Below are 18,976 nucleotides of genomic sequence, written 5' to 3'. Positions count from 1 at the left end.
CCATACTATCCCTTTAAACCAGGACACCTATGATTTACACAGGTTATGTGGCTGCTGACTTCAAGCCTGCATTTCACCTGGTTTTAATCAGCCACAGAACCTGTGTAATACATGAGTGTCCCTGTTTAATGGGGTGGTGTGGTACAATAATAAATACACCCCTTAATCGCAACTGTCCTTAATAACCTCTTAGACCTTTGGTTTGTAGAACATAATCCCAGTCTAGTTGTTACACACAACACTAACAGGAATAGTTCATATACATTTTAATAAGAAAACCAATCTGGATCAGTGTATTAGACATTACATTGAGAATGCATACTGTAATAGGCATTACATAGATACTGCATACATCACACTCATTAGAGAAATATAAGACACACTATAGGGGTCAGATAGTAGTAGAGTCCATCTTAAGTGCAGAACAGGTCACTGGCAGCAGCTGCAGGTCCCACATCCCTCTGTGCACACACAGCCCTGGCTGCACTTACTGCACTCACCCCGACAGCAGGAGCAGCAGCCTGTGGAAGAAAGACTCATCAGATATATAATATGGCGCGCTACATACATTACTGAGCAATAGATAACTAAAAATCCCATGATTCTGTCAGTGCCAATTAGGAGATTCCCTGTATTGAGGCAAAAGATGGCAGCTGTCTCTGGCAGAAGATGTGTGGGACAGGGCAATATATTGGCTTTCTAAAATAGATTCTATGGGGGGAATTCAGTTGTACAAAATGATTGCGATATGTTGTTCCAAGATAGAGATCACTGTGACTGTCTACTAGAAGTCTGGTGCAGTGATTACTTTTTTCCTTTGGTTTGTTTCCTCAGGCTTTTATATGGACAGGAGGACGTCATGCAATTGAAATAAGTCCTGTTAATGCATGCCAAAAATACGGCATCCATCCTTACAATTTCTGTAGCCACCCACTGACATTACTATGCCATGTTTGTTTTACATGACACAAAGCTGCCAGATATGCATTCTATTATATTACATATATGCATTATATATACATTATTTCTATTATTACCCTTACAGAGGAGATATAGAGCGGGATGACATTGTCTGTGACTATGGGTCATGGTGTCTGGTGCACCTTCATAACGCGAATGCTTTACCCAAACTGCGCACAGTAGGACTGATTTTTAGTTGGGTGAAAAGCAAAAAAGAGCAAGTCCCTGTGTACCTGGACACACCCTTCTGCGCTGCAGGTGGGGCAGATGTGACGTGTGCAGAGATGTAAGTGTGAGAGGGCCGTGTCCATACTCATATCTACATTGTAGTGTAAAAATACAGATGTCCAGTATATCTTTAGATTGAAAGCTTGCAAGCAGGGCCTTCCTACCCATATAGGGGGGTACACACGGAGAGATATGTGCTCAAATTCTAAGCAATCTGACTAGATTGTTTAGAAGTTCAGCACTGATCTCTCCGTGTGTAGGGTGCAGGCGACAGTGATGCGTGGTCCCGCGCGTCACTATCGCCGGCTCTAGATTTGGTAGGCATGCATGCCAAATCTAGTGAGATCACTCATTTCACCGCTGGGTGTAATAAGCGCCCCACCCCCTTCCTCACAAAGTGCTGTGTGCTGAGCGGGGGAGAGATGTGTGCTGAGTGTTCGTGCTAGATCGCTCAGCACACATCTCCCCCGGGGCTTAAGTCTGTCTGTTTTTGCCCAGTTTGTTCTATTACTGTTGTCCTAATTGTAAAGCGCGACGGAATATGCTGCGCTATATAAGAGACTGTTAATAAATAAATATATGTGGGCTGCATGCAGAGGCAGACAGTATTTACCCTGCATCCAGAACAAATCAGGGACGTGCGGGAACAAATAATGTATGCATGTCCCTTGCATTGCAACATGGTTTGTTCCAGATACAAAGTTACTTGCTTTTTGTTTTGCTCCCAACTTAGAATTAGGGATGGCCATCGACCATCAATGTTTCAAAATCATTGATGGCTTATGGTCGATGTTAAATGCTTTTAACATCGATGGCAGAGAACCAAATGGGTTTCTGCCATCGATGGTGGGTAAGGGGCTGATGGCGAGGGGTGTTTTTAAAAAAATATTTTAATGTGGCACACAGTCACTACTGCCGCCACCACTGCCACGCTGAGTGCTGACACAGTCTTCTTCAGTGAATCAGAGTCATGGGCTTGGCAGCAGAGTCAGTGGTAACCGCAGCAGACATTGGCTCCTCTGCTCAGCTGTTGCCTGTCAGTCACTCAACAGCCCCGCCCACTATAACTATCTTCATAGATAGTCCTCAGTCAGTGAAGTGCTTAGTATCAGCACTGCACAGCCCACTGCAGCCACAAACGACATCACAGGCTGGCACAGAGTGAGTGACAACAGCCATGCAACAGCCAGAGCCAATTGCCGGGGGAGCCGTGCATGCGCAGAGGAAACTTTTGCTGGCTGGCTTTCTTTTCCGTATGCGCGTCTACTTGATAGCGGGAACCATCGATGATATAGGATAGCATAGTTTCTAACCATTGGTGGTTCCAGTTAATAATAATGTGGGTCATTCCGAGTTGTTCGTTGTTTTTAACAGCCGTGCAAGCGCTATGCCGCCTCCCACTGGGAGTGTATTTTAGCTTAGCAGAAGTGCGAACGAAAAGGATCGCGGAACGGCTAAGTTTTTTTGTGCAGTTTTAGAGTAGCTCAATACGTACTCAGCTCTTGCGATCACTACAGACTTTTCAGTTCCTGTTTTGACGTCACGAACATGCCCTGCGTTCGCCCGGCCACGCCTGCTTTTTTCCTGGCACGCCTGCGTTTTTTCGAACACTCCCTGAAAACGGTCAGTTGACACCCAGAAACGCCCACTTCATGTCAATCACTCTGCGGTCAGCAGTGCGACTGAAAAACTTTGCTAGACCCTGTGTGAAACTACACCAGCCGTTGTAAAAGTACGACGCACATGCGCACTGCGCCACATACGCATGCGCAGAAGTGCCTTTTTTTGCCTCATATCCCTACTCAGAATCATTCCCAGTGTCTGAATAATTGTACACTCACTTTTCTTGCATGATGCACAATTGCAGTTCTGACACTGGCAGGAATCTCTGCAGGAACAGGAGGCACCTGGGAGAGAAACAGAAACATCATTACAGAGACTAACCACAAAACCATTCAGAACAAATTTCTCGTATTTCCTTAAAAATGCTACAGATTGCTCTTCACTATAGAGATATAAATGATGACTGACAGAGAACTGTAAATGCAGCACTCCTACCTTATGACACTAACGTAAAGCACACACACGGTGCGATATGCACTAAACTTTCCTTACGATTTTGACTATATAGTAGTAAGGAAAGTTAGTGCATATCACCGTGTGTACACAGCTTGCGATGCCGATGCGCGGTCCCGCGGGATCGGCATCGCAAGGAAAAATAGACTGTGCAGGCAGCCCAACATTGACTATATTGGCGGGGCCGGCCTCGTTGAATAGTCAATGTCGGGCTGTGCTGCGCATCGCGCCGTGTGTACACAGCATAACAACAGTATACAGCAAAGGGTGGTCGCACATTTGATAAATCAACCCTTAAGTCACTATATATTCAGGGACAGTCACGCTAACAACAATATAAACTGCAGAGGACTTGGAGAGTGATAAAGTGGAGGGAGATACAGGGGTCTATTTCCTATGACTTGGAGTGGAGAGAAATAAAGTACCAGCCAATCAGCTCCTAACTTCCATGTCACAGGCTGTGTTTGAAAAATGACAGCCAGGAGCTGGTTGGCTAGCGCTTTATCTCATCCACTTTCTCTCTCTCCAAGGTTATAAAATAGACCTCAAAGTACCAGCCAACCAGCTAATGACTGCACGTTACAGGCTGTGTTTGAAAAATGACAGGAACTGATTGACTGGTACTCTATCTCTCAACTTTATCTCTCTCCAAGGCTTAGTACATCTGACCTTTTATTCAGTATTCCCTTTCTTTCCCTGCTTACATAGCAATCTCACCAAATCAGAGTAAAGGTCCGTACACATTAGACGATGTCGCTCTGTGAGCGACATCGTCTAATGTTTCCCCCTCCCGGGTCGGCCAGTCGGCAGCCGACTGTACACACTGAGCGATATGACCGGTCATATCGCTCAGTGACGTCATGCCCCCGCCAGCCCTGCATGAAGCTTGTGGACGACAGTCCACATCATTCATGCATGCCCTACCGACAGCGACGATCGTTGCTGACCCGCGGGGCCGCGCATTGGTCGTCGCTGGCGGCATACACACTTGACGATAAAATGAGCGACGTCGCTCAAGGAGGGGGAAAATTAGCGTCATCGCTCATTTTATCGTTAAGTGTGTATGGACCTTAAGTGAATTATTTACTTTAGTATACTTACACATATACGGCATGATACCCTGTACATTCAGCTTTAAGATAATTTGGGTTAACGTTTCAAGCAGTGGAAAGAGTAAAGAAGTGACCAGTGGAGACGTTGCCCATAGCAACCAATCAGCTTTAAGGTAGAATTTTCAAGTACATTCTATAAAATTATGAGCAGAGGCTGATGGGTTGCTATGGGCAACTTCTCCACTCCTATCATTGCTTAATACATCAACCCCTTAGTTAGCCGAGTTCAGTATTACTTTCATATCTGCAGACCATGCCCTCCATACTGTCTATCTGTGCAATGTATTGCCGTCCTAGTCATAGGTAACAGTTATTATGCAGAAATGGACTTTTCATTAGATATTATCCAGCTATCGATACAGATACCAACAGGTGACATAAGCTGAAGACAAGTGCAGTCTATTACTTATATTAGTACAATGCCCCCCACTAGAAAACCTCTATGTACCTATAGATTGTATGCTTGCGAGCAGGGCCTTCCTACCTCTGTTTTTACCCACTTTTGTTCTATTACTGTTGCTCTAATTGTAAAGTGCAACGGACTATGCTGCGCTATATAAGAATAAATAAATGAATATGGACCTTTTGTGCAGTTACAGTCCTGAGGGTCCATTGCTGCTGCGGATACAGATGTCTGGCAGATGGATCTTATTCTGTGTTGCTGAATGAAGTATCCAGCTGGTCTGCACCTTATATACACAGGATCTCAGGCTGAGTGCAAAGCACAGCTCAGAAACACACCCACGTGATACAAACCTACATGTGCAAGGACTAAGTATAAACTCGGATGTGATGTGTGCAAAACCTGCAGAGTCAGACAAGGCAGAGGATGAGCCAGCAAATGTGTAATGCCTACTCTCACTGATGCTGGAGACTACAGACAATGTAGCGGGCGCTGGTTAATATTAATGTGCTATATTATGTAGGTCATTTATATGCAGACTAATACAGCTTCCCCCACAGTATGAAAACACCAAATAATACACAAATGGCAGCGCTCATACAAGGCTGCTGGACTGAATGCAGAATAAAGTCTTTCTTTCTCTGACGTCCTAGTGGATGCTGGGAACTCCATAAGGACCATGGGGAATAGCGGCTCCGCAGGAGACTGGGCACAAAAAAGAAAGCTTTAGGACTACCTGGTGTGCACTGGCTCCTCCCCCTATGACCCTCCTCCAAGCCTCAGTTAGATTTTTGTGCCCGACCGAGCTGGGTGTAATCCTAGAGTTCCATTACTGCCAAGTGACACTAAACTGAAGCTGTATTCTGGAGAGCTGATGAAATCATTGGGACGGTTCAAAACAGAATGCGTTGTTAGTGGACATACCCATGTGCTTACTTTTGAAATTGTAGAGGCCCACCAGAAACCATTATTGTCAGGTTCCACATGTGAGCGTTTGGGGTTGATGCAATTTACTATTCCTTCTGAGTTACATAAGATGGAACATGATTTGTCTGGACCATTGAGGAAAGAGCAAATAATAGAGGCCTATGATGATGTGTTCAAGTGGCCAGTGAAGTCTGTTCCTGGGGAAGTACATTTTGAACTTGATCCAAGTGTTCCACCATTCCAGTGTGCTCCACGCAATGTGCCTATAGCCCTCAAACCGAAAGTGAAAGCTTTGCTTGATCAGTATGAAGCAGATGGGCATATTGCACCTGTGACTGAACCAACGGACTGGATTAGCAATATGGTCATTGTGGCAAAGCCTGACAAGTTAAGAATCTGTATTGATCCTAAATTTTTAAATCAAGCACTGCGAAGATCTCATTATATTATGCCGACATTGGAGGATGTTTTATATAAGCTGCCCAAAGCAAAAGTCTTTACACTGGTTGATGCACGTGATGCATTTCTGCAATGTAAGCTGGATGATAAAAGCAGTTATATGACAACCTTTTGGACCCCTTGGGGTAGGAAAAGATGGCTTAAACTTCCTTTTGGAGTTTCCGTAGCACCTGAGGTTTACCAGCGAAAACAACACGAATTGCTGATTGGACTTAGCGGCATTGAGCCGATAGCAGATGATATTCTTGTGGTTGGCTGTGGCGAGACAGTAAAGGAAGCGGAGGCTGATCATGACCGCAAGTTGCTAGCGCTATTGGATCGTTGCAGACAAGTGAAATTAAGACTTAGTGTGAAGAAACTGCAATTTAAGTTGAATGAGGTTCATTTTCATGGTCATATCCTGTCCTCTGAAGGTTTGAAAGTTGACCCTGAAAAAGTTAGAGCTGTCTTGGAAATGCCAAAGCCCACTGATGTAAAGTCTGTGCAACGTTTGATTGGGTTTGTGACATATTTGGCCAAATTTATGCCTCGCCTCTCAGAGGTATGTGAACCCCTGCGCAGGCTTCTGGACAGAGATTCGATATGGCACTGGCTTCCAAAGCATGATAAAGCTGTGGAGGAAATAAAGCATTTGGTCACAGTTACACCTGTGCTGAAGTATTATGATGTTACCAAGCCAGTAACTGTACAAAGTGATTCGAGTAAAACTGGACTGGGATGTTGCTTGATGCAAGAAGGACAACCAGTTGCATTTGCTTCAAGAGCATTGACTCCAACTGAGCAGAATTATGCACAAATTGAAAAGGAGTGCTTGAGCATTGTCTTTGCTTGTTCCCGTTTTCATTATTTTCTATACGGCCGGGACGTGATCACAGTGGAGACTGATCATAAACCACTAATTGCCATCTTTAAAAAGCCTCTTCTGTGTGCACCTAAAAGACTTCAGAGTATGATGTTAACATTACAGCATTACAATCTCTGTGTCACCTACAAGCCAGGCCCTGAGATGTATATCAGTGACACTCTTAGTAGAGCAATAGCTATGGATGGGAGTTCTGGAGCAGCTCAGAGTTATCACACAGTGTGCACCATGCATCCGGTAATGACTGACTTTGCAAAGATTAACCAGGCAGATTATCTGAATGTCACTGATCGGCGACTGCAGCAGGTTCAGCAGCACACCATGACTGATGAGAGCCTGCAGATTTTGAAGTCTATTGTACTGGCTGGATGGCCGGACTCAAAAGAAGAGACACCAATCATAGTGAGGGACTATTGGTCATTTAGAGATGAGATCAGCGTACAGAATGGCATTTTGTACAAAGGGCCAAGAGTCATCATACCAAAATCTTTAAGATCCGAGATGCTGGCACGCATACATTCCAGCCATCTTGGAGGTGATGCATGCTACAGACAAGCAAGAGATACATTGTACTGGCCTAACATGCAAAGTGAGATTAAGAACTATGTTGGTAACTGCTCGGCATGCAATGAATATGCTCATGCACAACAGAAAGAACCTATGATGTCACATGAGATACCAGTGCGTCCATGGCAGATTGTGAGCATGGATTTATTTACTTATGCAGGCAAAGACTTTCTGTTAATAGTGGACCATTATTCTGATTTTTGGGAAATTGAGCTTCTCCCAGACTTATCATCTGAGACTACAATAAAGCACTGCAAGGCACAATTTGCACGTTATGGCCAGCCTGAAAGAGTGATCTCTGACAATGGACCACAGTTTGCATGTGAACAATTTAGACGATTTGCCTCTGAATGGGAGTTTGAGCATGTTACTTCATCCCCACGTTATCCAAAATCGAATGGTAAAGCTGAGTCTGCAGTTAAGATAGTAAAGAATTTGTGCAAAAAAGCTAGCAGTGATAATACAGACCAATGGAAGGCCATATTACATTGGAGAAATACACCCACCGAGGGCATTGGGACTAGTCCTGCACAGCGTCTGATGTCAAGGAGACTTAAGACATCTTTACCAGTTGCCAGCACTTTGCTCTATCCGTGTGTAGTCCAAGGTGTGCCTAAATTGCTACAGCAGAGGAAGCAGATTTCTAAGCTGGGGTATGATAAATCTTCTAAGGAGTTGCCTGAACTTGCTATTGGTGAGCCAATTCGCATGAAGCCCCTTCCTGGAGATCGCACAGGCCGTTGGAGACTTGGTACCTGTGTGCGCAAGGTTGCACCACGCTCATATCTTGTGGATGTGGAAGGTAATTTGTACAGACGCAATCGTGTGGATTTGCGAGTAGCTGAAGGGACAATACTACATGAGAATGTTGGGCATTCCGTTCCTGGCTTGATTATGGAGCCGGTTGCGCCAATGGTGAATCAGGAATTTGAAAGGCCACAGATTGTTATACCTGAATTTGGAGAAAATGAGAACATGGAACATGCAGACATTCCAGATGGCAGTCCATCATTATCACCCGCTAGAGTTATACAGACTCCTGCCCAACGAACTTCATCTCCGACTCAACTTCCTGTTTTTACTCGTAGTGGCCGTCATTCACGGCCACCTGACAGACTTGATTTATAGTTTCAAAATAAACAAAGTAATGGAGGACATTGTTAGCATTGTTAGTTATGTTATATCTGCAGCATAAAAAAAAAAAAAAAAAAAGGAAGATGTTTGTGTAATGTTAATCTAACCTAGTGTTGCCATGTGAGTTATATAGATGTAGCTGCTTGTGATGGGGGTGTGACTTCCTGTCCAGGCTGCCTTGTTCAACATGACTACTTGGAACTAGCATGCAGTGTTTGTCTTCATTTAATACATCTGAAACATAATCTAGGGGGCTCTCCTGAGCTTCTTAGAAAAAGTTAGTTTTAGGTTTCTTATTTTCAGTGAGACCTGCTGGCAACAGGCTCACTGCATCGAGGGACTGAGGGGAGAAGAAGCGAACCTGCCTGCTTGCAGCCAGCTTGGGCTTCTTAGGCTACTGGACACCATTAGCTCCAGAGGGACCGAACACAGGCCCAGCCTCGGAGTCCGGTCCCAGAGCCCCTTACAGAGCCAGAAGCAAGAAGAGGTCCGGAAAATCGGCGGCAGAAGACATCAGTCTTCACCAAGGTAGCGCACAGCACTGCAGCTGTGCGCCATTGCTCCTCATGCACACCACACACTCCGGTCACTGATGGGTGCAGGGCGCTGGGGGGGGCGCCCTGAGCAGCAATATAAACACCTTGGCTGGCAAAAATACATCACATATAACCCCCAGGGCTATATGGATGTATATTAACCCCTGCCAGATTCCAGAAAAAAGCGGGAGAAAAGTCAGCCGAGAAGGGGGCGGAGCCTATCTCCTCAGCACACTGGCGCCATTTTCCCTCACAGCTCCGTTGGAGGGAAGCTCCCTGGCTCTCCCCTGCAGTTAATACACTACAGAAAGGGTTAAAAAGAGAGGGGGGGCACAATTTAGGCGCAGTATACAAATATATGCAGCTATAAGGGAAAACACTTTTTTATCGGTGCTATCCCTGTGATATATAGCGCCCTGGTGTGTGCTGGCATACTCTCCCCCTGTCTCCCCAAAGGGCTTTGTGGGGTCCTGTCCTCTATCAGAGCATTCCCTGTGTGTGTGCTGTGTGTCGGTACGGCTGTGTCGACAGGTATGTGGAGGATAATGAGGTGGAGGCGGAGCGAATGCCTGTAAATATGTTGTCACCCCCTGCGGGGTCGACACCGGGGTGGTTGAACTTATGGAAGGATTATGTGAAAGTGTCAACTCCTTACATAAAAGGTCGACGACACGGAACAGCCGGCTACTCAGCTTGTGCCTGTTCCAGCGTCTCAAATGTCATGGAGGGCTTTAAAATCGCCCGCTACCTCAAATAACAGACACAGATGTCGACACGGATACTGACTCCAGTGTCGACATCAATGAGACTGGTGTACCCTCCAAATAGGTCCACCCGTTACAGGATTGAGGCAATGAAAAATGTATTACACATTTATGATGATACCCCAGGTACCACATAAAAGGGTATTGTGTTTGGTGAGAGAAAACTATTAGTAGTTTTTCCTGCATCTGAGAAATTAAATGAGGTGTGTAAGGAAGAGTGGTCTTCCCCCGGTAAGAAATTGATAATTTCTACAACGGTTATTGGCAGCTTACCCTTTCCCGCCAGAGGATAGGTCACGCGGGGAAACACCCCATAGGGTAGATACAGCGCTTACACGCTTATCAGAAAAGGTGGCACTACCGTCTCCGGATACGGCCGCCCTGAAGGAACCTGCTGATAGAAAGCAGGAGTTTACCCTATAAGATATGGTCACACACTAGGGCATTATATTGCGACCAGCCGTTGCTTCGGCATGGATGTGCAGTGCTCCCGCTGCGTGGTCAGATTCCCTGTCGGAAAATAACTATGGATAGGGACAATATTTTGCTGAAAATAGAGCATATAAAAGACGTGGTCTTATACATGCGTGATGCTCAGAGGGATATTTGCCGGCTGGCATCAAAAATAAGCGCTAGGTCCATTGCCGCCAGACGGGGGTTATGGACTTGACAATGGTCAGGCGATGCCGACTCGAATCGGCACATGGAAGTTGCCCTATAAGGGGGTAAAACTGTTTGGGGATAGTTTTTCAGACCTCGTTTCCACAGCTACTGCTGGGAAATCGATTTTTTTGCCACAGGCTACCCCACAACAAAGGAAAGCACCGTATCATCAAGTACAGTCCTTTCGGCCCCAGAAAAGCAAGAGGGCTAGAGGCTCATCCTTTCTGCCGAGAGGCAAAGGTAGAGGAAAAAAGCTGCAACACACAGCTAGTTCCCAAGAGCAGAAGTCCTCCCTGCGTCCGGTAGGTCCACAGCATGGTGCTGGGGCTGCTCAGGTGGACCCGGGTACGGTGGGGGCCCGTCTCAGATATTTCAGCGGACAGTGGGCTCTCTCACATGGATCCCTGGGTCCTTCAAGCAGGATCTCAGGGGTACAGGCTGGAGTTCGAGACGTTCTTCCCCCCGCCGTTTCCTAAAATCTGCCTTACCGGCACCTCCCTCTGCCAGGGAGACGGTGTTGTTGGATATTCAACACTATAATCACAACAAGTGATTGTCAAGGTACCCCTCCTTCAGCAAGGAAGGGGTTACTATTCCACAGTGGTTGTGGTACCGAAACGGTTCGGTGAGACCCATCTTGAAATTAAAATACTTAAACTTTTATATCAGAAGATTCAAGATGGAATCGCTCAGGGCGGTTATTACGAGCCTGGACGAGGGGGATTACAGGGTCTCCCTGGACATCAAGGATGCGTACCTGCATGTCCCCATTTACCCCCCTCACCAGGAGTACCTCAGATATGTGGTACAGGACTGTCACTATCAGTTCCAGACGCGGCCGTTGGAGTTGTCCACGGCACCGAAGGTCTTTACCTAGGTAATGGCCGAAGTGACGATACTCCTTCGCAAGAAGAAAGTTTTTATTTTCCCGTACTTGGACGATCTCCTGATAAAGGCGAGGTCCAAAGAGCAGTTGGTAGTGGGGGTAGCAGAAGTGCTACAACAGCACGACTGGATTCTCAATATTCCAAAGTCACAGCTGGTCACGACGACACGTCTTCTGTTCCTGGGAATGTTTCTGAACGCAGACCAGGAAAGAGTGTTTCTTCCAGTGGAAAAAGCCGAGGAGTCGTCATCTCTAGTCAGAGACATCCTAAAACCAGGACAGGTGTCGGTACATCAATGCACACGAGTCCTGGGAAAAATGGTAGCTTCGTACGAAGCATAATTCTATTCGGAAGACTCCACGCAAGGACGTTCCAGTGGGACCTGTGGGACTAATGGTCCGGGTCCCATCTACAGATACAACAGCGGATAACCCTGTCAGCAAGAAACAGGGTGTAGCTGCTATGGTGGCTGCAGAGGGCTCATCTACTAGAGGGCCGCAGATTCGGAATACAGGACTGGGTCCTGGTGACCACGGATGCCAGCCTTCGGGGCTGGGGTGCAGTCATACAGGGAAGAAATTTCCAAGGAGATTTCGCTTCACATAAATATTCTGCAGTTAAGGGCCATTTACAATACCCTAAGCCAAGCAAGGCCCCTGCTTCAGAACCAGCCGGTACTGATCCAATCAGACGACATCACGGCGGTCGCCCATGTAAACAGACAGGGCGGCACAAGAAGCAGGATGGCGATGGCAGAAGCCACAAGGATTCTCCGATGGGCGACCTACACCCAGGAGAATGGGGACTTCATCCAGAAGTTTTCCAAATGCGGGTAAACCGTTGGGAATGACCACGGGTGGACATGATGGCGTCCCGCCTCAACAAGAAGTTGAAAAGATATGGCGCCAGGTCAAGGGACCCTCAGGCGATCGCTGGGGACGCTCTAGTGACACCATGGGTGTACCAGTCGGTTTATGTGTCTCCTCCTCTACCTCTCATACCCAAGGTACTGAGAATAATAAGAAGGTGAGGAGTGAAATCCATACTCGGGGTTCCGGATTGGCCATGAAGAGCTTGGTACCCGGAACTTCAAGAGATGCTGGCAGAGGACCCTTGGCCTCTGCCGCTCAGACAAGACCTGCTGCAGCAGGGACCCTGTCTGTTCCAAGACTTACCGCGGCTGCGTTTGACGGCATGGCGGTAGAACACCGGATCCTAAAGGAAAAGGGTATTCCGAACGAAGTCATCCCTACCCTGATCATAGCCAGGAAGGATGTCACCGCAAGACATTATCGCCGCGTTTGGCGAAGATTTGTTGCTTGGTGGGAGGCCATGAAGGCCCCGACGGAGGAATTTCAACTATGTCGATTCCTGCACTTCCTGCAAGCAGGGGTGACGTTTGGGCCTCAAATTGGGGTCCATCAAGGTCCAGATTTCGGCTCTGTCGAATTTCTTCCAGAAAGAACTGGCTTCACTGCCTGAAGTTCAGACTTTGGTTAAAGGAGTACTACATATTCAGCCTCCTTTTTTGTGCCTCCTGTGGCACTTTTTGGATCTCAACGTGGTGTTGGATTTCCTAAAGTCGCATGGGTAGAGCCACTTAAAACCATGGAGCTAAAGTATCTCCTGTGGAAAGTGGTCATGCTGTTGGCCTTGGCCTTGGCCAGGCGTGTGTCAGAATTGGCGGCTTTGTCATGTAAAAGGACTTATCTGATTTTCTATATGGATATGGCAGAGTTGAGGACTCGTCCTGTTTCCCCCGAAGGTGGTCTCAGGTTTTCACTTGAACCAACCTATTGTGGTGCCTGCGGCTACTGGGGACTTGGAGGATTCCAAGTTGCTGGACGTAGTCAGGGCCCTGAAAATTTTATTTTTCCAGGACGGCTGGAGTCAGGAAAACTGACTCGCTGTTTATCCTGATGGCACCCAACAAGCTGGGTGCTCCTGCTTCTAAGCAGTCTATTGCGCGCTGGATTTGTAGCACTATTCAGCTGGCGCATTCTGCGGTAGGATTACCGCAGCCTAAATCAATAAAAGCCTATTCCACAAGGACGGTGGGCTCATCTTGGGCGGCTGCCCGAGGGGTCTCGGCTTTACAACTTTGCCGAGCAGCTACTTGGTCAGGGGCAAACACGTTTGCAAAATTCTATGAATTTGATACCCTGGCTGAGGAGGACCTGGAGTTCTCTCATTCGGTGCTGCAGAGTCATCCGCACTCTCCCGCCCGTTTGGGAGCTTTGGTATAATCCCCATGGTCCTTACGGAGTTCCCAGCATCCACTAGGACGTCAGAGAAAATAAGAATTTACTTACCGATAATTCTATTTCTCGTAGTCCGTAGTGGATGCTGGGCGCCCATCCCAAGTGCGGATTGTCTGCAATACTTGTACATAGTTATTGTTAACTAATCGGGTTCTTGTTGTGAGCCATCTATTCAGAGGCTCCTCTGTTATCATGCTGTTAACTGGGTTTCATATCACAAGTTGTACGGTGTGATTGGTGTGGCTGGTATGAGTCTTACCCGGGATTCAAAATCCTTCCTTATTGTGTACGCTCGTCCGGGCACAGTATCCTAACTGAGGCTTGGAGGAGGGTCATAGGGGGAGGAGCCAGTGCACACCAGGTAGTCCTAAAGCTTTCTTTTTTGTGCCCAGTCTCCTGCGGAGCCGCTATTCCCCATGGTCCTTACGGAGTTCCCAGCATCCACTACGGACTACGAGAAATAGAATTATCGGTAAGTAAATTCTTATTTTTTCAATCACATTAAAAAACATAAAATTATTAATATAAAATAACTAATCATGAATAGGCAGGTGGGCAGATTATCAATAACTCATAGACACAATTATTCTGTTTTGCATATATCTGGGTAAGAAAAAAGGGGTGTACTATGTTTGGCCGGCAAACTGAATACCACCCTGCAGTACACCCCTCCCAATAAATAAGCATTGCACTTTCAGGGGTTTAAATAGCAGAATCTGGCCAATAAAGACGTCAGTTTTCAGGTGTGTTCTCTATAACCCTCAATAATGGGACAGGTATGTACTGATGGGAGAGGGGTTTTAGAACATGTAGATGGGAGCTAAAAGTGTTTTTCCAAACTTGAATAAAAACACTGCAAACTCACTATACATTTTTCTGTACCCAAAAAATGGGATGTAGTCATTAGGTCAACATTAACAATGTCAACATTCATACACCACAATGTCGACAGTTATGATGCTGACGTTATTAAAATGTCAAGAGGCAACATGACGACATTGTGAGAATTTCAGAATTAGTACAGTGGTTCCCAAGCTTTTTTGTATCACGGCGCCCTAGAGTATCAGAAATGTTTTCACTACACCCCTAGGTCCAAAGTTTCTTATTGAGAAATTCAGAAAATATATTAAATTAAGTAAATTGTGTTTTTATGTCATCTTTAGGGTCAGTTATGAGGTGATGGTCAGGATTTACATCTGTTTGTCCACATATTTTATGACTGGAAGCCACAAGCACTTGTTTTGCAATTGCCTATTACATTGGCCATTAATAATTTGAATTTATCCATTATCACCAACACAGCGTAAAATCCTACTGATCCAGCCCGCCATTGGGAGGAGTGGAGAGGGGGGAGGAGCTCCGTTCTTCTCCGGCCGGACTGCCTCCTCTCTCCGCTGGGTAGGACACTGCCTTGGCCGGCGGCGGCCCCCTCTGCTATAGTACCCATGGCAAGTGTCCCACTCGCACCCCCCTTGTTACGCCACTGGCATTAGGGGTAGACTATTGGGGGTTAGGTATAGGGGAAAATATTTGGATACGACGGCATGGCTGCGTAGGCAGACAGTCCAGTGCCATGTTTCCCATCGCAGGAAATGCAGGTGACATCATCGGGCCGCCCCCTGAGAATGGCCATGACATTCCTGTATTTCCTGATCCCCTCTCCCCAATGCCACGTCGCCTCCTCCGGATGCCCATCACCTGTCAATCACTAAGCAATGGACACGCTGTTAACTAACCAGCCCCATTCTAGCCACATAACACCCATTCTCTACTACCTTCACTGGTTGCCTGTAAGATGACAAACCATCTTCAGGATTGGCTTAATGTGTTTCAAAGCCCTACATGACCAGGACCCAAGGTATCTGAAGCAGCTTCTGATTCCTTACTGCCCCACTAGACTACTGCGATCTGTAGATGAAGGACTTATAGCAGTACCTAGAATCTCCCGTAATTCATCTGGGGGTTGAGCTTTTAGTCATGCAGCTCCGGCTCTATGGAACTCACTTCCCCGCACAGTTTGAGAGGCCCCCACTCTAGAATCCTTCAAAAACAGACTCAAGACTTTCCTGTTTACTCACACATTCCTGTAATGTCCCTTTAGTATCTCCATTCTCTCTGTGTTTTATGAAAAGCTTTTCTGTACTTAATTGTTTCTGTACTATACTATGTTCATTCTATCTGTTAAGTGCCTTGAGTCCTATTGGAGAAAGAGCGCTATATAAAATAAGAATTTAATAACTACCGGTAATTTCTTTTCTCGTAGTCCGTAGTGGATACTGGGGCGACATTAGTACATGGGGTATAGATCGGGTCCATTGGAGCCTGACACTTTGAGAAATCACTAGTGTGTGCTGGCTCCTCCCCTCTATGCCCCTCCTAGCAGACTCAGTCCAGGAAAACTATGCCAGAGGAGATGGACATACTTTGAGAGAAGGATGTAAACACAAAAAGTGGTGAGGTTACGAACCAAAACACAACAATAACAAAGATAGCAGATCTAACCAGAACAGAGGAAAGCAACGCTAACTATAATAAAGGACAGCAAACATGAGACAGCAACAGCAGACCCAACCAAGAACATTTACAACCAAGTAAGCAGGAACTCGAAGCACTGAGGCGGGCGTCCAGTATCCACTCCGGACTACGAGAAAAGATATTACTGGTAGGTATTAAATTCCTATTTTCTCTAACGTCCTAGTAGATACTGGGGTGACATGAGTACCATGGAGAAGTCCCAGAGCTCCCGGAATGGGTGGGAGAGTGCTGAGACCCCTGCAAAACCGCCTGACCAAACTGAAGGTCATCTCTGGCCAAGGTGTTGAACCTGTAGAATTTTACAAACGTGTTTGAACCAAACCAAGTAGCTGCCCGGCACAACTGTAAGGCCGAGACGCCCCGGGCAGCCGCCCAGGAAGAACCAACTGACAATGTGGAGTGGGCCTGAATAGAACTCGGCAGCAGCAATACTGCAGAAGAATAGGCTTGTTGAATGGTCACTCAGAGCCAACTAGCAATGGACTGCTTAGAAGCAGGAAGACAAATTTTGGTAGCATCATAAAGGACAAAAAGGGAGTCAGACCTCCTGTGACAAGCTGCCCTCTTAACGTAAATCCTCAAAGCCCTCACAACATCCAAGGACTTTGGAGCAACTGATGTGTCAGACAGTACCGGAACCACTATCGGCTGATTAATGTGAAAAGCCTATACCACTTTCGGCAAAAACTGCGGGTGAGTCCTGAGCTCCGCCCTATCCTCGTGAAATATCAAATATGGGCTCTTACAGGATAAGGCCCCCAATTCTGATACACGTCTTGCAGAGGCTAAAGCCAGCAACGTGACTGTCTTCCACGTTAGATATTTCAAGTCTACCCTGTGTAAGGGCTCAAACCAGTCCAACTGGAGAAAGGTCAAGACCACATTGAGATCCCACGGAGCCGTGGGAGCGACAAAGGGTGGCTGAATGTGAAGAACACCCTTTAGGAAAGTCTGTATTTCTGGGTGTACCACTAGTTGTTTCTGGAAGAATATAGAGAGAGTTGAAATCTGAACTTTGATGGAGCCTAATGGTAGGCCCTTATCCACACCTGCTTGCAGGAAAAGCAGAAAACGGCCAAGTCGGAATTCCACAGGAGGGTATTTTCTACCATCGCACCATGAGACCAGATACGGTGGTAATGATTGGACGTGACCACCTTACGGGCTTGGACCATAGTGGAGACAACCTTGGATGGGAGACCTTTTCTTGTTAAGATCTCCCTCTCAACTTCCAAGCCATCAAACATAGCCGCAGTAAGTCTGGATAGACGAACGGTCCTTGTTGAAGAAGGTCCTTCAGTAGCGGCAGACGCCAGGGTTCCCCCAGAGACATGGTAAAGAGGTCTGCGTACCAGGCCCATCTAGGCCAATCTGAGGCAATTAGAATTGCCTGAACTCTTTCCCTTTTGAGTCTCTTTAGAACTCTTGGAATGAGAGGGATTGGAAGAAACAGGTATACAAACTGGTAAGTCCACGGTGTCGTCAGAGCGTCCACTGCTGCAGCCTGCAGATCCCTCGTTCTGGAACAGTAACAATGGAGCTTCTTGTTGAGAAGAGAAGCCATCAGGTCTATCAGCGGACAGCCCCACCAGTGAACCAGTTGTTGAAACACCTGAGGATGGAGGTCGTGCCTGCTGAGGAAGTCCGCCTCCCAATTGTCCACACCTGAAATTAATATAGCTGAGATGGCCCTTGCGTTGGCTTCCAACCAGAGGAGTATCGTGACACCTCTTGCATTGCGGCCTGCTTTTTGTTCCTCCCTGCCGGTTTATGTATGCCACCGCCATGGCGTTGTCCGACTGTACCTGAATGGCCTGATTTCGGAGAAGATAGGAGGCCTGCAGAGCATTGAAAATTGCCCTGAGTTCCATGGCGTTGATTAGCAGCAAAGATTCCAGACTTGACCACCTTCCCTGAAACTGAGCCCCCTGGGTCACAGCCCCCCAACCCCGGAGGCTGGCATCCGTTGTCAGCAGGACCCAAGATTGGGTACTGAAGCTCCGACCCTTCACAAGGTGAGAGACCTGGAGCCACCATAACAGGGAGATCCGTGCCTTCAGAGACAGAGTTATACATTGGTGCATCTACAGGTGAGACCCTGACCACTTGTCCAGGAGATCCAGCTGGAACGGGTGGGCATGGAATCTGCCGTACTGGATTGCCTCATAGGAGGCCACCATCTTACCCAGTAGGCAGATGCAAAGATAAATCGAGATCTTGCGAGGTCTGAGCACCGAGCGGACCATAGCCTGGGTCGTCAAGGCCTTGTCCATGGGGAGGAATACCTTCTGAGACACCGTGTCCAGTATCATTCCCAGGAACTGAATTATCTGAGCTCCAGAGAGTTTTCTTCAGATTTAATGTTCGTTTATTATTTTCATGCAGCCTGATGAGGAGGCAATATTGGGATGTGCAGATATGCATATGCATCCTTGATATCCAGGGATACCAGGTACCCCCACTCTTCCAGGCCAGAGACCACCGCCCTTAGGGATTCCATCTTGAACTTGAAAACACGTAGATATGGGTTTAGAGATTTAAGGTTCAAGATTGGCTGTACAGAACCGTCCGGCTTCGGTACTACAAATAGACTTGAATAAAA

The 18,976-nt window shown here is 46.8% G+C and overlaps 1 long non-coding RNA gene across 1 annotated transcript; it reads right to left on the bottom strand.

The window, feature by feature from the left end:
• Positions 1–251: 251 nt before the first annotated feature.
• LOC134980403 (uncharacterized) lies at positions 252–5,098 on the bottom strand. The gene is made up of 3 exons (XR_010190388.1): positions 4,959–5,098; positions 3,030–3,095; positions 252–521 (listed from the first exon to the last, which is right to left on the bottom strand). It is a non-coding gene; the product is annotated as an uncharacterized LOC134980403 (long non-coding RNA).
• Between the last annotated feature and the right edge of the window lie 13,878 nt (positions 5,099–18,976).

Source organism: Pseudophryne corroboree, chromosome 12 (genome assembly GCF_028390025.1).
Source record: "Pseudophryne corroboree isolate aPseCor3 chromosome 12, aPseCor3.hap2, whole genome shotgun sequence".
In the NCBI taxonomy this organism is placed as follows: Eukaryota; Metazoa; Chordata; class Amphibia; order Anura; family Myobatrachidae; genus Pseudophryne; species Pseudophryne corroboree.
This window is presented reverse-complemented; position numbering and strand designations above follow the sequence as displayed.